This window comes from Bombus pyrosoma, linkage group LG6 (genome assembly GCF_014825855.1).
Source record: "Bombus pyrosoma isolate SC7728 linkage group LG6, ASM1482585v1, whole genome shotgun sequence".
NCBI lineage: Eukaryota > Metazoa > Arthropoda > Insecta > Hymenoptera > Apidae > Bombus > Bombus pyrosoma.
In genome coordinates this window covers 10220917-10247812 of record NC_057775.1, presented here as the reverse complement: position 1 = coordinate 10247812, position 26896 = coordinate 10220917, and the positions used below count along the sequence as shown (strand labels likewise).

At 35.4% G+C, this 26896-nt stretch overlaps 1 protein-coding gene across 1 annotated transcript in view; it reads right to left on the bottom strand.

Moving 5' to 3' along the window:
• The window catches only part of LOC122568366, a 133689-nt gene that overhangs the window by 99909 nt on the left and 6884 nt on the right, over window positions 1-26896 (bottom strand). The gene's annotated exons all lie outside the window — the stretch shown is intronic.

The window sequence follows — 26896 nt, the reverse complement described above, 5'->3', positions numbered from 1 at the left end:
ATTCGTCGCTGCTGAACAACGCTAACGACGGAAGCTGACCGTGTTTACTGTTCGGAAGTATGGATCGGAAGCTGCGGGCACAAATTGAACGGTTGATTCATAGAGATATAGACAGGGCGTTTTCGAGTCGTGTATTCGCAGATTCGTGAAAGTTCGATCGAGTAAATTTTCGTTTATGCCGAATATTGGAACGATTTTTTCGATTTACGAGTTTGCAATAGCCAATGTCCGGTGCCTTGAAACTTTATGGCTTAGAGTGCCGATAAGCAAAGCCCGATGTCGATTTGCATTGTTGGTCGTGAGAGAAAAATTGTGGGACAGCGTTTCTAGGGTTCACCGAGCTACTTTCACAAACTGCTAGAAATTTCACCAATTGTACAATTTGCAAGATTTTTTACTTGCTTTTGCAAGTTTTGCCGTACAACGAATTGAGTTCATAGTTAATTACGAATGTATAGGGTGTTTAAAAGTAGATTCAAGCTTTAAACTGCAGTCAAGGGTTAATGAATATTACATGTAGTTAAAGTCTAGCGCAATCTCTCTTTACAGGGTACGACGACCTTCATCGTTTTTCGAATTAATCGCTAATTTCTTAAAAGAAATTTCTTAACTCATTGACGCTCGCTGTATTCAAAGAAGTACACCCGATATGTACCGTCACAATAATTTCAAATTTCAAGCAGGCTTCGATGGGTTAATGAAAATTTTGTATAAAATTTCCTAAATACTTTCCACTTTTTGAAATTTTCGGAAACAGAATTTGAAGATGAAATACGGTATAAAGGCCGTTGCGGAGTAAATTGGAAGATATATAGCAGATATATTTACACAAGTACCATTTACATGTAATAAATTTTTGACTCTTTAACACTGCAGTATATTGCGATGTTCTTTCATTACTCGCTCACCGTGACTTCTAGGAGAATTAATATCTAAATGGAATTGTATATTACGTTGTTTCTGCGTCATTGCGACAAGCATTAAGCAAATTATATCGCGTTAGAGCGTAAAACAAGCGAAAACCTGAGGGAACGCGTTAGAAATTCCTTTCGACGATTTGTTTCTCTCTTGAAACACGAAAATGATGGAAACGCGATGTTTAATGCCTTAAATACCATGAGCAACGTGATAAAATTTTTGCTCGAGGAACGAATACGCGAAAAAGATTATTTTTATTTGTCGCGTGGATAGATTCGATTTTTCTCGAAATGAAACGAAAAAAGCAGGAAATATTGCAAAGTATCGTGACAACTGTGTCCGATGAATTTAGAGCGATGTGCCGGCCTATCTCTGCATTTTACACCGATATCAGAAATGGCTAGATGAAAAATCGATAAACGTTTCCGGTTCTACATATGCGATTCGTCAGATAACGTATTCACACTATCGAAAACGCGAATGCACTCGTCTCTGTTCGACGAAACAGCACGGCCGAGTGCTTTATTCGAGGAAATAGCGGTGAAAACACGTTAACCTCTCTATAACCAGAATTTCGTTTGCTTATGAAGAAAAAATAAACATAGTTGATTATAATTAGACGGCGGATGTTTAGACGCTTATGAGGAATCGAAGGATATAAAAATATATAGAACGGCAATATGCAAAAATACATAAAATAGCCAAAGCAAATTATTCGTTATAATATTTAGCAAGCGACATGGGATCTCTATTTAGATTTCATTATTTTAGTTATGATCATAGATATTATGTACTTGCATAAATATTTGCAATCTAGTTATAGACTGAAAAATAATTGCTTCGTCAATAATCAATTATTTACTAATTTCTCATATTTCTATATTATTACGAATTTTTAATAAAAGCAACGATACATCCTGTATACAAGTTAAAGTTAAAAATCATCGACAATTTCTGGATAAGCTGCAAAAATGAGAGATAAAATGGTGGAATATCGTAAAACGAAAGGACGAAAAGTACGATCAAATAAACGTTGCCATTCTTAAAATACTAAATTTTCCAAAGCTCGTGCCTCTACAATAACATGACTATCATTCATGACTTTAAATTTTTCATATTTCCGCATCCCCATATTCCCATCCAACTCCAACAAAGAGATCTTTGTTTCGACGCATGAGAAATCAAAATGATCACCATATCTTACACAGATCAGAAGAAAGAAAATAATACAATTCTAAGCGTCGAGAAGCTTTTATTTTATCAAGACGAAGAGGTTTTGTAAACTGAGGGAACATCGAGAGATACAATCCATTTTACTTTATGAAATTTTTGCACTTTCTATTACGCTTTTCAAAAAAGGGAAAAATGTTCCAGCAAATACGATCGTTTATAGCAATTCGTCAGTTCTTACGAGCGTAACAATAAAAAACATACGTAGAAGAAGAATTTTATTCTATAATAACATCAACATTCTCGAATGTTTCTATCGTAACTACTTTTATGTTCTGATTACCATAATTATAATTTGTATTATTCGACCAATAATAACTACACGTATATCAATCTTCCAACAAGCGCCTTAAATACATTTTAATTTATTATTTTAGTTTATACGTTACATGTCAAAATATTTGAAAGATCTACCTAAATTCCGGTTTACAATAACTCGTCAGAACGTGGTCATGGAAACACACGTAGAGGAAGAATTCTAGTTATTATATTTTCTTTTATAATAACATTAACTTTCTCGGATATTTCTGTCGTAATTATTTTTATCTTCTGATTACAATAATTATAACTTGTATTATACGACCAATAATAACTGGCACACTACACCTACACCGTTCCTTCAATGAGCGCTTTAAATACATTTTAATTTATTATTTTAATTTATATGTTACACGTCAAAATATTTGAAAAATCTACCTAAGTTCCTGTTTACAGCAACTCGCGTACAGAAACACACGTAGAAGAGGAAGGATTCTAGTTATCATATTTTCTTTTATACTACTCTTATTTCCTCGTTACTATAAATTATAATTAGCAATTATGCACCAATAACAACTCGTACTCTACATTTATACCACTCTTCCAATAACCGCCTCAAATACACTTCGATACATTATTTTAATTTATATATTACACAATATTAAAATATTAGAAAAATCTGCCCGTGTTCCTCCAGTTTATAGCAACTCGTGATTTCCTACGAAAGCGTGACCCTGAAAACGCACGCAGAGGAGAGCGTGCCCGAACCAAGGTGAGATCCCCGCTGGGGCAATTGCGGATAGAGAAAATAACGATGTGTTTTCAGTGAATCCTCTCTTCTCTTGTGCACGACGACAATCCCGAAGAGAGGGAGAATCGGGCTGCATTATCGCCGGATTGCCATTGCCGCTATAAAAAAAAAGCTTGACCCGTATTCTCTTCTACGTTCAACTTGGCCACCGCCATAGAAACCTCATTTTTCTTCTCTCTTTTTTTCTTCTTTTCTTTTATTTTCCCCCCTTTAGACTTTTCTTTCGCGGCTCGTTTCGCGGAAAGGACACTCTAACTCGCGACGGGGATTCGTCGTCGACGATCCCTTGAATACGTTTGTTAACGAACGCCAGAAAGCACCGGTCGATCGACCCACGGGCCGAATTTAGGTAATAACCAGAGCTCTCGTCGTGGGACATCTACGTTTAAACGACATCCTAGCGTCTAATGGTTGCCACAATGGATTTTAGCGGCGAATCGATGGTGTCTCAACGCGAAACACGGAGACTCTGCCAAGAGACCAAGAGAATATTTCGGAATATTCGCGTACACTGTTTTATACTTTCACGACGATTGGATAACGTATTCGTGACTCTTTTTCAAAGTTTCAATCGTGTTATTAGTACTTACTAGTTAGAAACTACGGTTATAGACGCTTGATCGATTTGTCGTTACGTAAATTTTACTAAGACAAATAAGTTTATATCAATTGAAATTAACAATTGAGGACTGAAAGTCATATTTATTCTCTTTTTATGAAATCGATAGATCACAAATTTGAAGGATTTGGTATAGAAGTAATGATACGGACTGTAAAAATTTTAATCTAAATGTGTCTTTCCGAGGGTGCTTTGGGCCGGCAAAGGCGAAATCGGACGTCATATTTCACGGAAACGAACGCATTTAAAGATTCGTTTTTCTGAACATTTAGCCGATAAAGATTTTAACCGTAGAAATCCGCTTAAGATCATACAGAGCGGCAAGGGGTAACTTACCGATTAAAGTGATGGCACAGCTAATGCCAATGCTCCAAATGCCAATTTTCCTCTTTACAGCTTACCGCTCTCTGTAAAAATAAAAAATAACCCAAACAAACCTAGTTCAATACTCACGATTCAAATGCACACAGAGTAAGCCATACAGTAGGTTAAGAGCATCAAATTTTAGAAAAGGTCCCGTTAAAATTCACGAGAATGTCATACATCAACAAGTTGATCGAAATTTTTGACGTCTTATTTCCGTGAAAAGCGACCAATATTTTTGACTTCGGCGACCTCAAAAACTCCTAAAAAATGTCATTTTAACCGAGTATATTGTGGGCCAGATATTAGAGCCAATTTAAATTACTTTTTAAAAAGGCTTGTCAATATCGCGTTAAAGATGTAAAAGGGATCAGCAAACATTAATTACTCCAAAATTACTATAGTTTTATCCAGCACTGTATTACATTAATCTACGACTATATGCGACTTACTAAAAATTCAATTACTTCGGTTCAAAAGTGATCAAAGAATTTCTCCTCTAACAGAAGAAAATTTAAAATACGTTTTCGTTTAGAAAAATTATGCTGTTGTCTTGTTATGTAGTTTGAACAATGTGATCTAACCGAAGTTAAGCGCAACAAAAATGTTGCTTGGTACAAATCGCGGCCAATTTACTCAGTTCGACTTTTAAAGCAACAACGTAATATTATAGTCGTGTGCGACGGTTTCACGCAACGACTTCACGAAACTTTCAAACGGAATGTTCGCGTATTTAGGAATTCATCTAAGCGATTCCAAATATAGAATCAGCGTAAACGGGCACAAGTACGTATCTATTACCACGATAGAAATACACGTACTATTTTCCCTTGCCTCTGTCAAGGTGCTCGCGATATATGTACATACTGCATGCATATAGCTCGCAATGCAAGTAGTATAGGTAATTGAGTTACATACTTCTTCAACTTCTTTCAAACTGAAACTCACGGCTGTCAGTGAAACTGGCGAAAAGCTTTCAAAGTTTCGTTTCCCTTGAAAATTTTAATTCTGATAATACTTCGATCGAATAGATTGATGGACAAGTGACTTCGATAATAATTTCCAGTATCTGCTATCACAACTTCGGCAGAATTTCTTTTTTATGAAACGAAAGTTTTCATGAAATTCGAACTACTTCGATTGATAAGATTATAAATGGTAATGAATCTTCGAGCTTGTAATACATACTCACTTTTAGAGGAATACGATATGCTTAATCAAATTCGTTCCAGTTATTTGATATCCAATTTATATTTTATACTCTATATCGGATGTATTCTATGTATATCGATATCTAATCCTATTTCGTGTTCTATATCGAAGTTTACGTATGCTTACAACGTATGCAGCATATTAATATGCGAAGAAGTCGCAACTCTCTTAATTTTTGATGCATAAAAGTACAAACGTCCTTTTGGATACTGACGTCCACTGCTTGACCGCGAATATGCTACGGTTTACTACTTGTTCTTGCAGTCCAATAAGATTGCTTGCAATATCCAGTTGTTTATCACTAAATTATCGAAATAAAACGTAACGATATTCGATTTTTGTACCGAGTGTTCATACGATTTAATTCTATCTATACTTTTACTGACAAACATATACCTCACAGTAAATCTACACCAGTTTGTTAAATAGAGGCTTACTGTGAGAGCTTAAAGACGTGAATTTTGGCTCAAAATTTTAGATTTTATATTTTCTTTTCTTATAATATTTTCTTTTTTTAGAGACTTACATTCCAATGTTTGTTTCTCTGCACCGCTAAATAATTCAGCAACCAACTTTCTAAAAATAAATAGCCACTCTTCCAGCTTGCTACAACATAAATTTGTCAACGATTAATAAAACAAACAGTAAGTTCACTGTCTCCAGGCAATCCTCCAAACTTACAATTAGCCTGTTTTTATATTCATTTTGTATGTCATTTCTGTTCGATTGGTATTTGAAGAAAGAAAGGAGCAAAACCAAACGAGACGAAAAGAGACGAGAGAAACAGATAACTGAGAACCTCTGTTCGTTTGGTAGGATGGTTGGAACGGAGGGCGACTGCTTGTCGGCCATTGACCTCGCAACTGCAACCACCACCCCATCTCAGTCTCTCTCTTCTAGGTGCCATGAAACTATTCTATCTGCCTCTCCTCCGTATCTATCGCTCTTCCTGTCTGGTTACTCATTACGACTCTTTCCGCTTCTTCGAGCTTTTGCACGTCTTTTTTCTCCCGCTACCCATCGGATTAATTTCTTTTCCACGCGAGAAGAATGCAAGACGGAGTGGTTGTCACAGGAAACGAGAGATAGTATCGGTAATTTTCTTTATCGATATAGATGGTACTCTCTTAGATCACTGCGTTTCAAATCGTAACATGCAAATTGTCCCCGTATCTCTGCAATCGTAGCTTTTCATTTTCAGATTTATCATTAAATACAACTATTTATGTTTTGAATATAATTCTTTGAAATACGATACGATAGAATAAATTCGCAAATAATTTTCTAATTCGTGAATTCTTTCTAAACTTTTATCAATGATACCTTGTATCATATAGCTTTATTTCACATTCGATGCCAGAAAAGTTTTTCAGTTTTACCTTGTAGTTAATAATACGAATAAAATTATACATTACTTGGTGATTAAATTAATTCTTCCCGCGTGGTTCCAATCCATTAATCATTTTTCTTTTATCAGTTTTCCTGAACTACGGTGAAGTAAAAATAATTCCATCTCGGAGGTATTTATAATTCCAATACACGCTTTTTATTTCATAACAATTAAATATGATTATATATATAATATTTTTTTATATATATAGTATATACATATAATATTTCTGTACATTAAATGTGCGTGAAAATTTTCCATGAATACACAAACATCCACGATATAATTATGACCATAATACCAGAGAAGTCTCGGGACATGCATTATTATCGAACAGATCATCTTATCCAACTCCCGTTTTCCCTTTTCCTTATGCCTGCAACCATAATTCAGATAGGATGACGTGCAATTTGTTTCGAGAAGGATTGTGTGACAGTCGAATTCAACGTGGCGGAACCACCCGCGATTATTCCTCCCAGAGGAACCATCGCGCAAATAGCAAAATGGACAACCGATCTGTGTAATTTGGAGCATTGAGTACGTCGTTTCCAACTCCGTTGCCAAGCAATCTCCAAGCGCGAAATTAAAACAAAAAATAACCTGACCGAAAAATGTTCAACTTGCCTGAAACTTGTCGTTTGAAAGAGAAGATGTATAGCCATCGCCGTTTATCGACGTTTGTTTCAAATCAAGGAAACGAAATTATCGAAGATATACTGACGACTATATTTCACGTGTATTTGTATAAACAGACAAATATAAGGTTGTCAAACAACGTGATATGCATATTTCAGATTGACGAAATATCTTTATTGGCTATTTCGATTTATAGATTCAAAAACTACATTTTTCAAATTTCATAGCGTTCCTTCTAATAACAGCTACCGGACGAATATCAAAGGCTGATGATTGCAGCGATTAATCAATAATATAAAATCCACTCTAAACGAATGATGGAAGTATTTTAAATTTCACCAATAAAATATGGAATATTTGTACCAAAAGTAAAATAATCACAGTACGTAAATATAATAAAAATTCAATTGGTTTTAGAATACATTTTCATATATGAATATTTTAACATTTACCTGTGTCAAGAGGAAAGAAAATATTTATATGCATGTACAAATACGTATACGATATTAATGTCAATCAATTGATATTGGAATTTTAATAGAGTAAATTTTCTTAACTTTTTATTATATTAAAACAATAAGAAAAATCTTATATTCTCACGTACATTTATATCGTTTATCCGCATATTGTTCGTTATAATTTCACCCGTTTAAATATCTTTCGTTAAGAGTTGACATATCGTTCACACGTTTATAACATCGCAAACAATTTATAGTGATTCGTAAATAGTTAAAAATCTTACTCAAATTGTCAAATAATTTAACTGGTTTGCAGTTTCTCTTTGCTTAGACAGATATTTTAGTTTCCTTTTATTTATTTGGTCGAATAAATATTTTGGTCTCTTCAAGTTACAATTATCTTCGCGAATCCTCCCTGGAGCAAAAGGTGGTTGTAATATTTTCTCTTATTCTTATTTTTGATTGGCAATTTTGATATTACTTATCACAAAGTCCAACTGTTATACTTTCAGCAATATTAGATGGGTACATGAGCTTCGGGTATAAAGGAACTTTTTGTAGCTCTATCTTTTCGAGATAGTATTCGAAAGTGAAATTGTTATTTTCGACCAGGTCTACCCTACGCGATATAACCTACTATCTTATCGTTCTAGCAAGGGTTGATTCAGATGTGGCAAGATGATAGTACTACAATACCGTATTACAACAATGAACGTAATTTTAAGTGCAGATGTTCGACCAATTACATGAAAAATAAATAGTTTAACAAAAATTCTACACAATAATCCATGCTGATTATATCCATAAATTAAAATTCATAGATCGACAATTGCGAATATTTTACAAATTTTTGTTACCACAATTTTATTTGCAATTTACAATTATTTATGCTATCTCCTTGTGATAAATCTTATTTTCATAAATTTAAGATTTTTTCTTTGAGATGTTGAATACTAATTATGTGCTTTCTTGAATACTAATAATATGAAATTGGTAATAAAAAGTGAAGTTGATCGATCTAGCTTCTATATTCTATGATTATATCGTTCAATAAAATACTCCATAAGTTGAATATACCACGGAATGCGATTTCTCCAAACTTTAAACCGTGTTTCTCTCATACGGCCAGTTACATTAATATTGGTACACTTTTTAAAACAGAATAACTCTTTCCAAATTGGATCAAATGGCTTGAGTTTCCCTGGAAAGTTAAAAAGATTCGTTTACTAGAAGATATATAAGAGAAAATTTTGGAAAAAACTGCGATTGGCCTTTTAATGAAAATTTAAACGATATGTTTCCGTAGATTTATGTCGGTTCTATACGTGCCGAAACTACAATTACTATGTATCTAGTTACTACTCTGTCAACTTTCATCGAAATCAGTGAGAACCGGGTGTAACGAAGCAACATAAACCCAAATCTTTCCGTAACAAGAGAGAAGTCAAAGTGTCCCTTTGATCAAGATTGGAATCACTCGACATTTTCCAAAAATAACAAAGGATACAACCTGTTACAACGAATCTGTATAACGGTTAATGAAGCTGTCCTTTGGTGGCAAATACCAGACGCTGTTTACACTATTAACAGTTTCCGTTGGGATGAAACTTCGCTCGGGGGTCGAAAAAGTATTATAGAACCTGGAAGCGTGGGCTATCCAGGCTGACTTTGGTAACGATAGAGTTGGTCGCGCTACGGGGGTGGTTAGTCATGGCTGGGCCACGCGGATGGACGCGCAAAAGGTGTTCCTGGGAGAGAATGCGTGCGCACTCTCTCTGCTAGCCAGCTCCAGCTCCATCCGCCCGGATCCATCGAGCCTTACGAGCCCATTATACGCCCTCGTATACTCGACACGCGTACACCTGACTGATTTTCTACGTACTCTCTTCTTCTGTGGTACACGCCTCCTCTAGCGATAGAGTACAGGATTTTCCAACTTCTGGAGTGCTTCTACACGCGTACAGCATTTGCGGCAACACATTGTACACTGATCTAATAGTATAGTCTTATGGCCATAATGTGAAATGTGAAATGCCATTAAGAATTTTTACGAAAACAATCATTGTACGCTACAGGTCACGTTTCCTAACACGCTCGCTGCCGGACGTCACACGTGCGTGACGCACTAAGAGCTGTACAGGGAATTGCGTTCCAATTTTCGACAAGAAAAATAGATGAAGCCTCGTTTATTTTCATCGGAGATGCTTCTGTACAGTATCTACAACGACTACGCTTGATCTGGTGTTACAACACGTTTATCTTTTATTATTTTAACTACACAATATTTCATTGAAACGCGACTTGTTCTTCGCTCGAACAGTGCATCTCTATTGTTGGAAGTGTTTGATAATTATATATCGAAAGAGCACAACTCAGCGACTTCAACGTCCCTCAAATACGCTGCCACTATCAGCATTCTGAGTAACTTCACTTGTGCATATCGCCGTTCGACTTTAGCTTCCCAGATAGTCGTGGAATACCTTTTAGTTTATGATGATGATAATGAACCACTAGGTTTATTAAAATCTTATGTGGATCTCTCAAAAAGTATCACGTTAATAAATAAAAATAACCTAGCTTCAAATATGTCTTTTTCTTCGTCATTATTCCAATACGTCACATATATGTACATAGTAAGATACGATTTATTCACAGCCCAGCGTCGCACATTTTTGACGTACTATAAAAACCGCTCCGATCGTTGATTTAGTACGTTTCTATAGTATATATGTAAAAACATAAGTAACACTACGTAATATTATGAAAATTCGTTACTTGGATAGTGGGAAGCCTCTTTGTCTTTAAACGGCGGTAGCAAACTTGTTAATATGCACCCTTACAAATGTTAGTACTACGACATGTGTCTAAGAAGTAATAAAACTGGTCCTGTAAAAACGTTTATACGTCATTTAATGAAAAATCTATATTGTCCATTTCAGAATGATTCCTTTGAGAAGCTATACACCGCTTCCATTCTTGGAAACAGTGCTGAAATTCTTCTACCGAAACTACTTTCTGTTGATCGGTTACAACCTGTTGGATGCTGTTCACAGTTCTAAAATGATATTCCTTAAGGTGACTTTTGAATTTTGAGAAAACGAGAGAGTCACGTGAATCCATATCTGGGGAGCACGGAGGCTGTGGAAGCACATGAATACGTTTGTTGGACACAAAACTCATTTGCAAACTCGTTCGAAATTGATCGAAACTCGTTCTTGATGCAGTGTAAGACGCTGCTTGATACGTTGCTGTTCCATTTCCGTAACGCGTCGCTAAAACACGCTTTTATAAAACTCGCTGCGAAATTGATCGTGTTAGCTGAATCGAGTTGAAATTAATACGGAAGGTAGTGCAGAGATATACGTCTCAAATAACGTCGCAGCATCGTGATACAATGTCGCGGACTCCCGAGAACCGAAATCTATCTCGTTACCTTTTAGACACACCTCGTATATGAAATGATAAAATTCGTTGTATAGCTGTAGAAAGAATCGCCGCCAACCTTTATAGCCTTCCATAAACTTTTATATTATCAACCTTATAACCGTTTGTTTAAGTTCTAAGAAAATGAACAAAGTTGAAAATAACGAAACCTCGTGAAACGCTTTTAAAACAAGGGAACTACGACGAGTTTAGAACAACCTATCGAAAACGAAGATTCTTTTGACTATATCTATGAATAAAAAATTCATTAAAAACACGTTTACGCGGCATTTAAATTTATAAATGATTCTCTGTAATTAGAATAATCCAAGAATTAGTTGGTATTCAATGACGTTTCACTCTTATTTAACCATCTATAAAATTAGCCGCATTAAAGATATTGGTAACACGTTGAAGCAACGGTACACCTATTCTAAATTCTGGTATCCGTGATCGCGCTATAATTACGTTACCTATCCAAAGAGCAAACCTTAGCCTCTCTTTGACGCAGTAATTGAACACTGTCAAGTTCCCTAAATCTCTTTATCGTTGAATCGTTCTGTGCCTTTATCCCCGATGCTAAATCAGGGCTGCTGGTTACAATGAAATTCCATTTTCCCAGTAGATACAGTGCGTTCATGGCGAATATTTTTCGTTGGAACCTCCAATAGCAATGTCTGTCACCTTTAACTTCGTCCGCCTTTTTCTCTGGTAATATCTTGCCGATTCTACAAGGGCTTACTCGAATATCCGGAAGAGGGTGAGAGGAAAAGAAGATAGAAATGGCAGACGATATATTAGATGGAAATCGATTATACAGTTTAAAGATGTCTACGATTTCCGTGGAATATCAGTGAACCGTGCTAACAGACACGATATTAAATCGGGACTTGATTTATAGCCAATCAGGAAAACAATAGCGCTTTGTAAAGTATAAATTGCCTTTTTTTCAATTTCAATGCTGTATTGCGCATAAACGTAAAACTTTGAATTTATGTCAAATTTATACCATTTATGTTTGTAAATTTACATTGTACAGTTATGAAAATTCATATCATTTATTTTCATATATTTATACCATATATATATTCTTTTGAATTTCAATAATAATAAAAATTGTACATTCGTACGATATATTTATTTTCATAATAAGTTAATTGGCAATTACTATCCGCCGTATTGAAGTGTCTGCAAATAGAGATTTCCTACGAAACAAGTTTTACCCCAGTAAATAATTCAACGTACCTACCTTGTTAAAAAATTGTTTTATTGTATTGTATTTAGCGTCCAATTTACATTTCTCTTCACTAAAAGAAAAAAAAAATTTTTTACGTTCGTGATACTTGCGTCTTTTATTATTTAAACTCTGCAATTATTAAGTAAAAAGTTCCTATAACGAGTTGCGCAACTTGCACTTCCTTCCACGATTTCATCGATTCAACTGCTTCGCCTCTAGAGACTGTGATTTTTTCTCCTCCGCATATCAACAAAATATTATTCTTCGAGCAATGACATAACGTTCATATTCACGCGTCAAAGGCCTGAATTAAGAAAGAAATGACAGAAATCTGTCATAATATGTCAAACAGAACGATAATCCAATAATATAGGTTTCACGTTGGAATAAGTTGTCCGTCGACAGCGTCGAAATCGCGAGAGAATTGTACAAGGCTTCCAGAAAATCAGAACAATACCTGGAGAAATGGAAAGGGTAGAACAATTAATGGCTAATGATAGTAAACGTCTCCAGGCTCGTGTTCGGATGCAAAGAGAATCATTTTGAGTATCTCCTGTATAGATATGCAAATACGGTTTATTGGAGAAGAAACTCTCTATAATTCGAAAGCAAGGTCATATACAGAATCTACCGCCGAAGCAGTTCCCGGATGCTACGCGACACCCTGTATATTACTCTTTCATTTCATCCTAACAGTGTCTTCAGCCTTTCAGTTCGTTTCTATCGACGAGACACCTTTTTTCACGGAATAGCATGACATTGATACACGCAACTGTGAAATTCGTCTGTCGAAACGCTGAGTCGAGAAAGAAGTGGAACAAACCAACGAGGGTAGGAGGTGATGCTACGACCGAAGAGGAAGTCAAGACGAAAAGAAGGATCAAGAGCGTGGTGTCTCTACCCTTCCTCGCTGTCTTTATTGATGTTTATCCTTTCTTTTTGTGCAAAATGTCTCCCGTGTGCAGCTTCTCTTTCTCCCTATGGCGAGCGAGGCAATCTCCTTGTTGGCTTTAGCATTTCCTTTCAGCGACGATACGTCGCTTTGAGGAAGCAGTTTCCACGGCCCTCTTAATTTGTGCGCGTTATCTTTAGAAAGTAGAAATTCGATCCCAGACTCTGTTTCGTCTTCAGATCAGCATTCTCGACATACCATCGATCCAAGGGTAAATGTTCGCTGTTCTCGAAAGGACTCGTAAGGTGACAATATAATAGTACGGAAACCTCGAATAAAGATCTATAGCGTATTTTGGTCAGTGTTCAATTAGCAGTAAAATGTGACTCTACACGTTGCTATCGATCGTTTTACTACCCACAGATTGCAGATATTTTGTAGGGAAGCGGTGTATTCACGAAAATGGGTACTTTTACGCAATGCTGTAGATAGGGGTACATGCAACACTGTTCGAGGCTTTCGGATGTGAGCCGTAACCAACGATAAGAGAAAAAGATTGTCAAACTGTCGTTAACGTTGCAATCAGCGGTCTGAGGATTTTTATGCATTTATAAGAAACTTGAAAGTGAAAAAATGCAGGGAATATACGTAATGTAAAAGAATATATAAAATACCTGGAGTATAGTGTATTTCTCTAATACTACTTCTCGGTAGTTAAAGTCATTTTCTACCGAGGCTTTATTTTTTTAATTATATTCCCAAAAATATGAATTTGAATAAAAATTCGGGATCTAGTAATTATCTTCGTTAGGGGTTGAAAATCGCATTGATAACACGCAGTTCTTGGAAACCTGATGAAACTGACTGTACTGATGTTAACGAAATGTTGGAATCTTTTCTTTTTGGACGCGGTTTATATTGTATCTAGAAGCGTCAGGCAGAATCGAACAGCATATTAGCAATGTTATCCATAACAATGCTAAGTGTGTCAATCCTGCTGTTCTCCTCACTTCCTCTTCGGGTTTGTATCTCTTTAGATATCTCTTTCTCTTTGAATATTTTATCCATAAAACGCGTAGAACACGCGAAAAGCAATATATTTATTATATAAAATATTAAAATCAAATATAGGGTAGGCATAGGGGACGGTCAAAAGCTAATAGAAAAGATCAGGAGCGGAAACCTTGAGCAATGGGATAAATATTGGATAGATGAGGAAAGTAGCATATGTGTACTGTAGCATTGTGTGTTACACAAGGAAGGTCGAGAAACGCTAAAGCACCTAATTGAGACACGTAGAGAACTGGAAAGGTGCGAATGCAGGTTAGAAGATGTAGTGGCAAAGTTTCTCGATGTGGAAGTAGTAAGATGGCCGACGTGTGCGGGAAAGAAAAAGAGGCGGGAAAAGATACTGGAAGAAGAAGATAGTAGAAGCAGAGAGATATAGGTGGTTTGTCCGAATGAATGTGTAAATTAAGAATCTATGTAAACCAAGTCCATCTCATGGCCGAGAAGACTGAAATTAAACTAATATTATTATTATTATTATTATATACTAAAATCAACATTCAAAAAAGAAAATCCATCTATATTTTAATAATATTTACTGAAATATAATATCCATTTCACGTTATATAAACTCAAGACGAAGCAGCAGGGTTGATTGCGATTAGAACTCGAGCCATGAAAACCTCAAGATTTTCGGTATAATGTTGAACACAGCAAGCGCGTTAGATCGAATCTTACGGAACAGTGTAATTTAAAAACCGTATTTTTCAAAAAATATGCTAAATGTTTTTGAAATTGTCATTCTAGGTTTTGATTCAATTAGCGAGAAAAGCAGTGAATACGAGGGTGACTTTGCATCGTCTTCGTTGCATCGTGATACCGGCGTTCAGTTTATTTCTTGACCGAGTCGCATGAACTTTTGATGTCGATCCAAATAGACGGCTATCTATGTCAGAAGACAGCGTGTTGTTATTATATAATAAATTAAAAATGGTACAATCTAGACGAATGACTGCTAGTAAAATAGATATAAGTGGCGTGCTTCGGGAACAAGACAAAATATCGTATTATTGTAATGGCTGCTGTGTAGCATATTTTAGTTTAGACGAGCGTCGAGCTGTGACATTTTGTTTGGGATAATTGGACGTTCTTCAACTCGAGCTAGAAACTTGCACGGAGGATAAATTAATTCCACGTAGATTATTTTGGCATACAAGTAGACAAAGTATCGGGTTCAGGATATTGTAAGTGTCGAGTCGTGCCGTTATTTTGAAAACTTTGACTGTGTACTATGTGAAACATCGAATAAAAATCTCGAATGTTCTATTTCTTTTTCATTTCAATTCAGTAAAATATTGTATTGGTTCTACATTGTTAAATATTACATTAATATTACATATATCGCTTTAGAAAACTTAATATTCAACTTCTTAAACTTAATTAATAATTAAAATAAATTATTTCGACGAAACGATATTCGTTTTATTTAAATACCGAAAACAAAAAAAAAACAAGAAATAGATTAGGATCAGAATTTCTGCGAAATAATATCTGTATTAATAAATAATAAATAATTAGAATAAAGAATTATGCCAATATACAGGTAAGTATAATAGCAATACTACAATACATACATCATTCGATACTTCGATTCTTACTGTATTACAGTTCAGATACCTTGCTCCTTTGCTCGTTTGTTATGCATGATATTGTATTACCCCTAATGTAATACGAACACATACTAATCAAAAGTAATGGAAGTAGAAAGAGTAGATCTTTTCCCTTTGTCCCTCACATTCAACAATCCGAAATAAAATAACTTTGGAAAATGAAATGATAAACGTTTTATTATGCGTAATACGCAGAAAATGTGCAGTTCTATTTATCATGCGTTTATTCACGGAGAATTAATCAGTAGTTTCAGTCAATGAGGAACTAGATTTCTGTATCTTGGCGAACGGAGTTTAACCTGTCAACGGTTTACAAAACTGCATTTGTAAAAGTATAAGCGAAGCGACATTCATTATGCAACAGTTTGACAATTTATTAAAAGGCTAAATCGAAACTTAAATTGCTCTGGCGACATTCGTAAATGCGCTTTTATAATTCGGCGAAACCAACATGTACACAAAAGAAAATTTTATGTCAAAAGAAAAAAGGGACTCGTTAAACTGCTACCAGCGACAAAAATAACGCATTTCAATTAGAAGCGTTAAATTCCATTTGGAAGAGCGAGCCAAAGTTATTTATCAGTGCGAGCGTATGGCGCCACTATTAATAAAAATAATATCACTAGCCATGATCGAAGAGTAAACGTCAAAACAGTAGTATTGCCGCGGTGTAGGTGAGACATACAAGTCGAAAATAGTTGTTCGCGATCCGCCACCGCGGACGCATTTAGACGGTCGCGCTAAACTTAGATTGTTTTCTGAACAAACGAGGGTCCGCGTGAGCACGAGTGTGCGTGACGCGCCAGAAAAAAGCCTGGAAAAATCAGATTTACGGGGATCCGCTTAACCAGGTTTACGAATCCGATTAACCGGTCAATTAAAAACCAATGTTTACACTGATTAACCACGTTTCTTCCCCGTTTCGAATCCTGATTTTTACGAATATGTAGCTTTGTTGAAACACAGTTACATATTTTAAGTATGGAATTTTTATCTCATCGTAAATTAGTAAAATAGGTATAATGCTATAAATTATAATAATATGATATAACAATATAATATAATATAAATAATATAGATTATGATAATACAAATTAATATAATAGGTTTCATAACCGAGAAGAGAGATTGTTTAAAAATTCATAATTTATAATACAACCTTTTGTTTGTTTGCGTTACGATATGTTAAAAAATAAAATTTTTTTCAACTAAAGTATTTCTAAGAATAAAAGATAGCGTTAGGGTTAGATAGTTAAGAGGTACTTATATATTATACATATAATGGTAGTTATAGTACTTTTTTTAATAATACGTTGATAATGAATTACCTGGTAGCAAACAAGCAGTAGAATGTTTATAAATGCATGCAGGTATTCCTTTTCCTTATTTTTTAAGCATAGAACGTAATAAAATATTAATTAGCGCAACATAAAAGATTAATCAAAGCAATGTAAAGAATTATAAAATAATGTAAATAAATAGAAACAGCTTACGGATATTTATATAGACGCAAATATAGGATAAGACTATTTTTTTATCTTGTGGAGAGCCTTTTGTATAATAGATATAACGTTAAAGACAATGTATAATCAATAAACAATTATCCTTTATGGGGATCACTGTGATTTTTAGATTAAATGTTTCGAACGTCGATTCAACATTACAATTTATTTTTAATAATTAATTCAATCGATTTACAGAAGCAAGATGTCGTAAAACGATTTGATGACAGCTATTACCAGAATTACTGATAACATGCAAGGGGAAAAGAGAAGTTCAAGTATTTGACTTTCCATAAAATGTAGCAACCCATTTTCATGATCCAAAGATCTCCTATGTCAATCTCCTTTTAAATGACATGGTTTTGACAAATTTCTTATGGATTGACAATCTTTGTTTATATTTGACAATCTTTGCAATGCGAACAGTCGAGTAATTCAATAAAAAGACAAATCTCATACATAGTATCCTCATAATTAATGCGTATACTGCGTGGTATCTTACGTAAATCCTTGGAATCGACGTACACCTGCCTTTTAAAATTCGTTACATGATCAGATCACAACTAGACACTCATCAGAAGTCAGAATGTGCTAATAAACAAATATCTGTTTCACACCTAGGTTTCTATCGGAGATTCTTTCACTTTTGGTACTCACGTAATACATACCGAAAAATCAATTACTGTTCGCTTGAAAATGATCTTGCTTTATCCTTTTACTCCAAATTAACATTCCAGAGATGAATACACGATACAAAGGAAACGAACAAGATTGACAGATTGACGATTGATGAGTTAGCTGCGACGATGTTTCTTTTCAACTGAAAGACTCGGGAGGAGGAATTTGTCGTATGGTTATTCAGAAAAAATTAGCTATATCTCGCGTATTGCGATACACGTATCATCATGCGAAGAAGTTCAGTAGCAATACGTTACAAGAACTATATAGCGATATCACATGAATGATGTCAGTAAGCGATGAATAAGCACTAATGTAACAGTCACATTCTAACTCCCTATCTGTCAATTAAGTTCTTAATTTCATTTAATAAATTTTTCTGTACCATCATCGAGTTTTTCACCCTTAATCTGCCGATGCCCCCACCACGTCATATATTCCTATCTCGTTTTATCTCGTGTGACTGCGAGTATATGTATGTATATATACAATGATTATGATTATAGGCCTATTACAGTTTAATTAACACGTTGACTGCCAGACGAATTTTCCATGGTTTGCCCAAGGCGCCGACGTGAACTTTTCATTATGCGATGCATGTTATGTTGAAATATTATTTGCAGCAAATAAAATGAGTTATAAAATCATGCTTGAAGCATTTTTCGTGGTGATGGTCACCGGTGGCCCCTACGGCGCTATAGCCAAATCGAGTGTCGGTCACCGGTGACCCCCATGGCAGTCAACGTGTTAACGCTCCGCTTATTTGTGTTCATAAAATATTCTTTATTTGCATTGAGAGAATAAATCTTTCTGAATCAAGATACCTAAGATACGTACGTAGAAGTCAAATGCGTATAACAAGGATCGCTGAAGAGGAATACAAGCAGGACAGAAGTCACATGCGGGTCGCGAGACGCGAGTTGCCCAGCCCTGCTGCGGAATAATCTGACGCAAGCTTCTGCTTGGCATTTCAAAAAACCAAATTCCATAGAGAAAAACTGCGACACGCAATGAGATGAACACGAGCGCCCTCGTTCGTTAGTCCACGTCCACAATGACATCAGCCTGACAGGCAATAATGTTAAGTAATATTTACTAACAGGCAGGACCGACCTCGGGGTCTCTGAAGAGGCCACGAATCGTTCCTAAGGGTGCTCTCGCCCATTCTCTCTCGCTCGCTCACTCTCGTCGAGGGCGCAGCCACCATCAACTAAATTACTCGCGAGAACACAACCTCACTTTCTTTCCTTCTCTCTCGTTTCCCACGCAGAACACTGCCGGTTGAGAATTTTGGCATCCGCACAATCGCGTTCCTGAACCGTCTCTTCAACTGTCGCATTCCAGCGAATTTATATCGATCTGCTGCTCGATTTTGTGTCCAGCTTGTCCTGCAATGTCGTATCCGTGAGAATCCGTGCTTCTCAAGTTGGAACTTTCATTCGATCATAGATCGTCAATACGTGTTTATTAATTCGTGTTTTCGTCAGAGTCTCAGTTGAGAAGGATCTTCCTCATGACGTTCTCGTGATGTTTTTGTGAAACTGTATTCCAAAATCGGATTATCATTGTGGTTTCTGATCCGTATCTTAGTCTTCTTCAGTTTTTAAAAAGTCCAAAGTAAACCGTTGAACAGAAGCGCGCGTAATCTTCATCAGAAAGTATGTATCGTAAAACGAATTGTAATCGGTGGCTTGTTGAATATGCTCAAATGTCGACAGTAAAGCGGTCGTTTTGTTTATACATATGATTCATTACGGAAAGTGTACTGTATATATACATACGTGATAACAAATGCAGTATCTCGATGACTGAATTTACTATTGAACAGAAGAAGATAAGTTTGAACAAGTCGGTTAGTTTCGTGCGACAGTTCAAGATCTAACGCAGTAAAGTGTCATAAGTTAACATATCCGACATACAGATTGGTATGCACAACAATTTTCATAATCTGATTATGTCCGTCATTTCCATTGTGAATTGATTTTCGTCTTGATGTACATTATACGACACAATTGCTTCAGAGATTAAAGTGTATTTCTTACATGTAACGTGCAAAGATTACAAGCAGGCTACAAAAATTTTCGTAAATATCTACAAATACCGATAGCTCACGTTGCTATCCTTAACCTACGTTAATACCACTTCCTATCGCAACGTGTTTCTAAAAAAAAGTAATAATCTAATCTAATCTGAAAATATTTATATGGTTCGAAAAATCTGAAGTGATTAGACAACTAAGCAAAACGGTGCTGTGAAGATTTCATTTTGTTGATAGCGAACGAATGTTGAACGAATATTGCTCGTATAATGCAACGTTAGATATGGATTCACGTAGATCTCATCGAAAATGAAATTCTACTGCACCGTCGACCAGCTTGTCAGAGCAATCGTAATTCCTCTCTTTTCCGCATTAAATCGCGTTACGCATCGATTTCACGAGAGCATATCGACGTATGAAGTAGAAGGTCGACCATAAAGTTTATGGTGCGAAGGAACGACGTATATCTATCTGTGTTCTACTCTTTTCTACGGATCTCGTTACGCTTCGTCTAGTTCGAGGAACGGATATTCCGTTGCCCGTGAAACTTCCAGCGGTATGTTTCTATTAGCCGTTTTATAATTGAAAAGATGAAACATATATGTCATAAGATAATAGCAAATACGTTGGACTATAAATTCAAAGGTAAATACGATATATGTAAAAAACTGAACTTTAATAAAAAAAAATGCTAACGCTTTAACGCTTACAATAAATTTTTAATTTATACGACACACGCATAAGAGATTTTACAACAAATTACGCGCAATAAAGATGTATTTTCATTTTTGGATCTCCTTGTATACGCTTGAAGCGGAACCAATGTAAGCATTTGATATAGTAACATGACGGCGATGTCGATCGACGACATAAGTGGCACCCTCATGATTCTCACCCATCACTCCGCTCCACCCCATGGACTATGCCGTTGATTATCTCCCTCGCTCCTATTGTCTTCTCTTTGTCCACCTTCTCAACCTTGTCCGGTCCGTAAATGTATGAATTCCGATATCCTCGTTGTACGGCACCCCTGCAGCTTCCTTACAGGGTAACGTACCACAAAGCCTAAACATGCATTAGCAGCAAATGGTATCGTCACGTAAACTCGTTTCGGAACACCTACGGTCTACGCTGAATACGAACAAACATGCGTTCACGATACGTTCGTAAGTGACTCCAGCCAGTGAAAACTTTCTGTCAATTTCTTGAAACCTTCAAGAAGACACGAGTGCAGCTAATCAATCGTTTTAATACATTTTTTGTATTAATAAATATATAATGTACTAATATATATATAATTTACATACATTTTCGTAGTTATAAAAACACTTGCTTTGTTTCACTTCCTATCTTGTATTTTGCATCTTCAGTATTAAAGACGTAAGATATAGAAATAGAATTAATAGCCAAGAAACAACTTCTCTAAACAGAAATTGTACACTTTTGAAAGTTGTTTTTTTACACATTATACATAAAGACAAGATACTTCCAATGTTATATTAACACCTAGAGGATATGCACAGTGAAAGTAACGTAAGTATAGCACAAGCAGGTTGCGATAGAGTTAAACAAAAAATACTAACAGAAACGATTTTTTTTATCTTCTTGAAGTGTTAAACTTTATTTTAATTCATAAATCATCTCAAATGAGTTTCTCCGATTCCGGGATTATTTTAAATGGAGACTTTATTCCTAACTTTCCAATTTCCTACTAGATCCAATTTAGATTGTTAAATATTCAGTGTGTTTCGTTGAAAAAAATATCTCTCTTTTTATATCAGTATCACATCTAGCTTTGTCACCGTTCTAAGGACCCACTGATGGTAATTTGCGCCTTAGGCTTGCCACCTATTTAAGGTAGATACTCGTGCTCATATCATGGGTCATTTGGCACGGTTGATCAGCTGGTCAATTAAAAACCTCTGGTGGACGTCAGTGATCCGTGATATGAGCAGGTAAGTATACCTTAAATAGGTGATAACCGTGAGGCGTACATGGGTATCTGATGAAATTCTGCAACTCTAGGCACCGAGAATACATTGCGACACCGATTCTAAATCCATATAAAGCTCACGAGCATATTTATTTTGTTATAGTTTAAATCGGGAGCTTTTTAAACTATGGATCGCGTAACAAAATTACAAGATCTTGACAATTTTTGCGACTACCATACACCAGTGAAATGAAAAATGTCGCTCATCTGTCATCAAAGGATCATGAAAAATTCACTGAGCCATTAATCGACATAGATATAAAACACCGGCTTTTTAAAATGTAAATGGGTTTTTACTTTACTAGAATTAGGACAGAATTTCCAGCAATTTCTACAATAGCCTTATAATCTTTTATACTACGTATCTATAGCAAAACGACGTTTCCGTCATTGTCGATTGTGAAATCAAAATATCCATCAATTTTGAAAAACCTTGAAGATACTCTGTTATATCAAATATTCAGCCAATATTTAATTCTTTATGGAAAATTAAATTAGCTCGTTTGTCTCATCGATATCCTTTGCATTTACTTTAATAAATAGTAATAAGTAATAAAACTATAAATATAGCGAAGAATTGTTAAGAACTAAACTTCTTTGATTTATTATCGATTAATGTTTTGTTTGTATATTTATTTTATGTACCTTCTCATGTATATAATTGTGGTCACGTACAATTTTTCCAGGCAAAATGCGGTCGCGAATAGAAAAAGTTCAAAAAGCGCTGGTTTAGATTAAATTTAACAGTTTTTATATGTCCCGAATTCTTAATTATTTATTAATTCGTAAAAGTCTAAAATACGTTGCGTGGTTATCGTATTTGTTTCAATCGCATAATTTTTCCACGCAGATATTTCCAAGGAATCAATAGTTTCCCGTATTATTTCAAAACAAACCAATAAATCTGCAATAGTAAAACTAGTCGTTGAAAAAGTACGTTACATCATTTCGCGAATTATTATGATTAAATGTACAATGTTCCGACAAATAAAAATACACGCGGTTAAAGCTTCATAGGAGAAGCTAGCGGAGACGGAAGAATTTGACAAGAGTCGTTTCTTGTTATAAGACCCTTGTATTATTACTCGCACATAAAGATTCCGTAACAGTAACGAGTATAACGAGGACCATTAGCAAGAAATCCGTGATAAACAACTCCGACGAGAAACCAATAAATGATAGATTTCTTCGATAGCGGTACGTTTTAACGAAAACGACGGGAGACCAGTTGCCAAGAGGAGAAAGAGAAGAAGACAAGAGAGGAAAGTGGTAGTCATGCTGGAAGTCTCGTTAAAACGTCTTCGAGACGATTCAGGATGGAAGGATGCTACTTTCCCATTTCCTCCTCGTCTCATGATTTGCTATCAAAGACGCCATCTTGAAAGCGCTTTAAATCAATTTATTAGCTTCGTTTTTAATCACCCGACCGGAGCGTTCGGACAGTCCACGATGGAGAAGGAACGACACCGCGAAGAGAGGGACCGAAAGAAATTGCAAGGCAAGCCCTTCGATCGTGAAAATATTTCTCCTTCAAAGATGGTGTCCTTCGCCTCTTTTCCCTTGCATCTTGATTAAACAATCCTACGGCATACCGAGGGGCTTGTCGTTTCGAAATTACCCGCCGAGATTATATTCCAACTATTTCCGTTATTTCTATAGCACGCACGGTGTCCTGTGTTTCTTCGGTAATGAACGAATTTTTAAGTGAAGGAAAACATTGATCCGTGTTCTGGATCGTTATCAGAATAGTGCGAATTTTTATGCGCACCCATATTTTCTAGGATATGATTAAGAAAGTAGAATCTCGGTAGGAAATTGTTTTATCTGCCAAATACTATAGACACCACTGTATTTTGGATATTTCCTTTTGCATACTATACGCAATCTTGGCGATTTTGCACTTTCAAATTTCCTATGAATACATGAAAAGCCGTGTCTTAGTCATTATCAAAAGTCATTATGAAGATTCCTTCATTAGTTCTTTATATATATATGTATAAAGAACTTTAGATGTATTACGTATTACACAACAAAATTATTATTAATTTTTCTATTATATTCATTCGAATGAAATGAATTCGTAGTTAAATATTTCATCCACGTGTTTAAGATAAATGTTTGCTGCCCCGGTATGATAGTTGATTAAAACGTTAACCTGGCAGGGAGAAAAAATCATTTCTTATATTTCACGATCTCATTTACAATGGATCAATATGAAATTATAAGGGTGTTTAAATAGTAGAATTTAATATGATATTCAAGAAGAATTCAAATAATAGAGGATACTTTTGAAAGCAATAGTTGAGAATAGTCTCAAGAATCGAGATCTCTGAAGTAGATGAAGATCTTCATTATGCGATCGTTTCAATATCTTAAAAGTCTTTATTTTCGCACGTGGTTCTAACATTGAATAACAATGACTTCTTACTATCATGGACGACTTTTGTTATAAAACAGTCCACTTCAAAGAGGTAGTGTACTACCATATAATGGGAAACTTTCTCCTTGAATCATCTGTTTAGAGATGTACGGAAACCATTATTAACTTGTTAACTAAAATGTTCTACTTCCGACAAATGTACAGAAATCCTATAACGATATAATAGAACAAAGTAATGGGTTATAAAACGCGATTATCGAAAGCTATGTCCGCTTGAAAAATTTCGACGAAGTATTAGTCAACGACGAGATAATCTTTTTTCTCCAATGCAAAGATCTCTCGTATGAAATTACAATTTTATTAAAACCGCGCGAGGAATTTGAAATTTCAAATTCCCTGTGAAACAAAAGTGATTATAGGAGATATTGAAACGCATTTTCTTTCGTGATATATAGACTAATCAAGTTATCTACACGCTCGATTCAATCTCTTTCTCTCTCTCTCTCTCGCTCTCCATCTCTCGGGAAGGGGTCTATACGAGGTTGTTTCGTGACAAGGTAAGCTAAAGCAATTGCGTTTCACCAATAAGTTTAGTCAACGATCACAGAAACGCACTGAATCCCTTTGATCTTGGCATTGATAAACGAACTTGCCTTGCCAACAAACATTCCCCAGATTTCATCGTACGAGCATCGAGCACCATGAACAATAAACGAGCTATAATTCAGCTATATCAAGCTCAGAGATAACCAGTTAAGTCTGGAAAATTAATTTAGCGCAAACGGGATACGACTGTAGTCAGTCGGCTTGTCTTTCCGTTCCTAAAGAAATCTTTTCTACCTGATTGCCAAATAATTTCATTTACAGTTTTCATTTGTCATCGTTGTATATCGAAATAGAAATCGAAGTGAAAATTAGTTTCTTAATTAATGTTTCCTGACCCCTGAGATACGTCAAATCAATTACGTATTATTAATTACTTAATTATGTCTGTTCACGTGTTCATTATTATTCGATCGTTCATCTTTTTTTCTTTTTTTTAACATAAACATGTACATATTAGATTGGCCAATACGTATAAGTAATGTCGGATTCTACCCTAAACATTCGTTTCTGCCGTTCTACTTGCGAAAGCAACACTCTATCGATAAGCTGTATAACGTCCGTGCGATCTATAAGTTGACATCTCGAATTTTGTGCACTTTAAAAAATAATTCATTACACCATTTGCTTACATTTTTTTAATGTTTACTTTGACTCGAAGATGAACAACAAAAAGACGTATTTTCGTATTTCGCAATTATGAATTATAATTTCATAGGTCATATAATTTCAAAGGTAAAAATGCTGTATAAACAGCACAAAAGATGTACATGGTGCAGGAATGAAAAAATGGTGCAAAGATGGTTCACAAAGTTTCCTGATGGAGATTTTGATCTTATCGATGGAAAAACGACTGTCGAGATCGATAACGATCAAATTTACAGTCTAGTAGTAGTAGAATATAATCCACATTTACGCACAAGAGTTTGCTGAAATGTTAGGAATATAGAAATTCAACGTTGAAGATCATTTGCATTAACTCTTTGTATAGTTTCATACCAAAAAGTCTGACATTACCCTTTAGTCAATCCAATATGTGTGTGTATGTATATATATGTATACATATATGTATATATCTCTTTAAGGGCAAAAGATTTGTTAGAAACAGCGAATCGGTGAATTGTCAAACGGTGAAACGAAAAGGTCGCAAAAGCAATTCGAGAGTAACATTCACAACAAGATGAAACTATTTTCCTGCGTACTGATCCCTTTCTCAGTCTCAATTTCAGAAATGAACTTTACTCATTACCCCATCCGTGATGAGACTGCGTTAGTCCTTCCTCGACACCGGCTAACTAATGCAATTTTTATCTTTCACGATGGTGACAGTTCTGGCGAAAGATTTAAGATTATAAAAGAAGAAAGAAACCTGCAATGAAATGATACACACAAGAGTTGTTAAAAAGCGTTAATTACTATTGCTTGTTACTGCAAAAATCTCATCAAGTTATAAAGGTTGAGGAAGTTCTTGAAACTTACAGTTTGGATAAATTTTTATTGAAATTTTAACAAAAAAAGAAAAAAGAGCAGAATATAAATTTAACTCTGTTTGTTTATGTACGGAGGATCTTGCTACT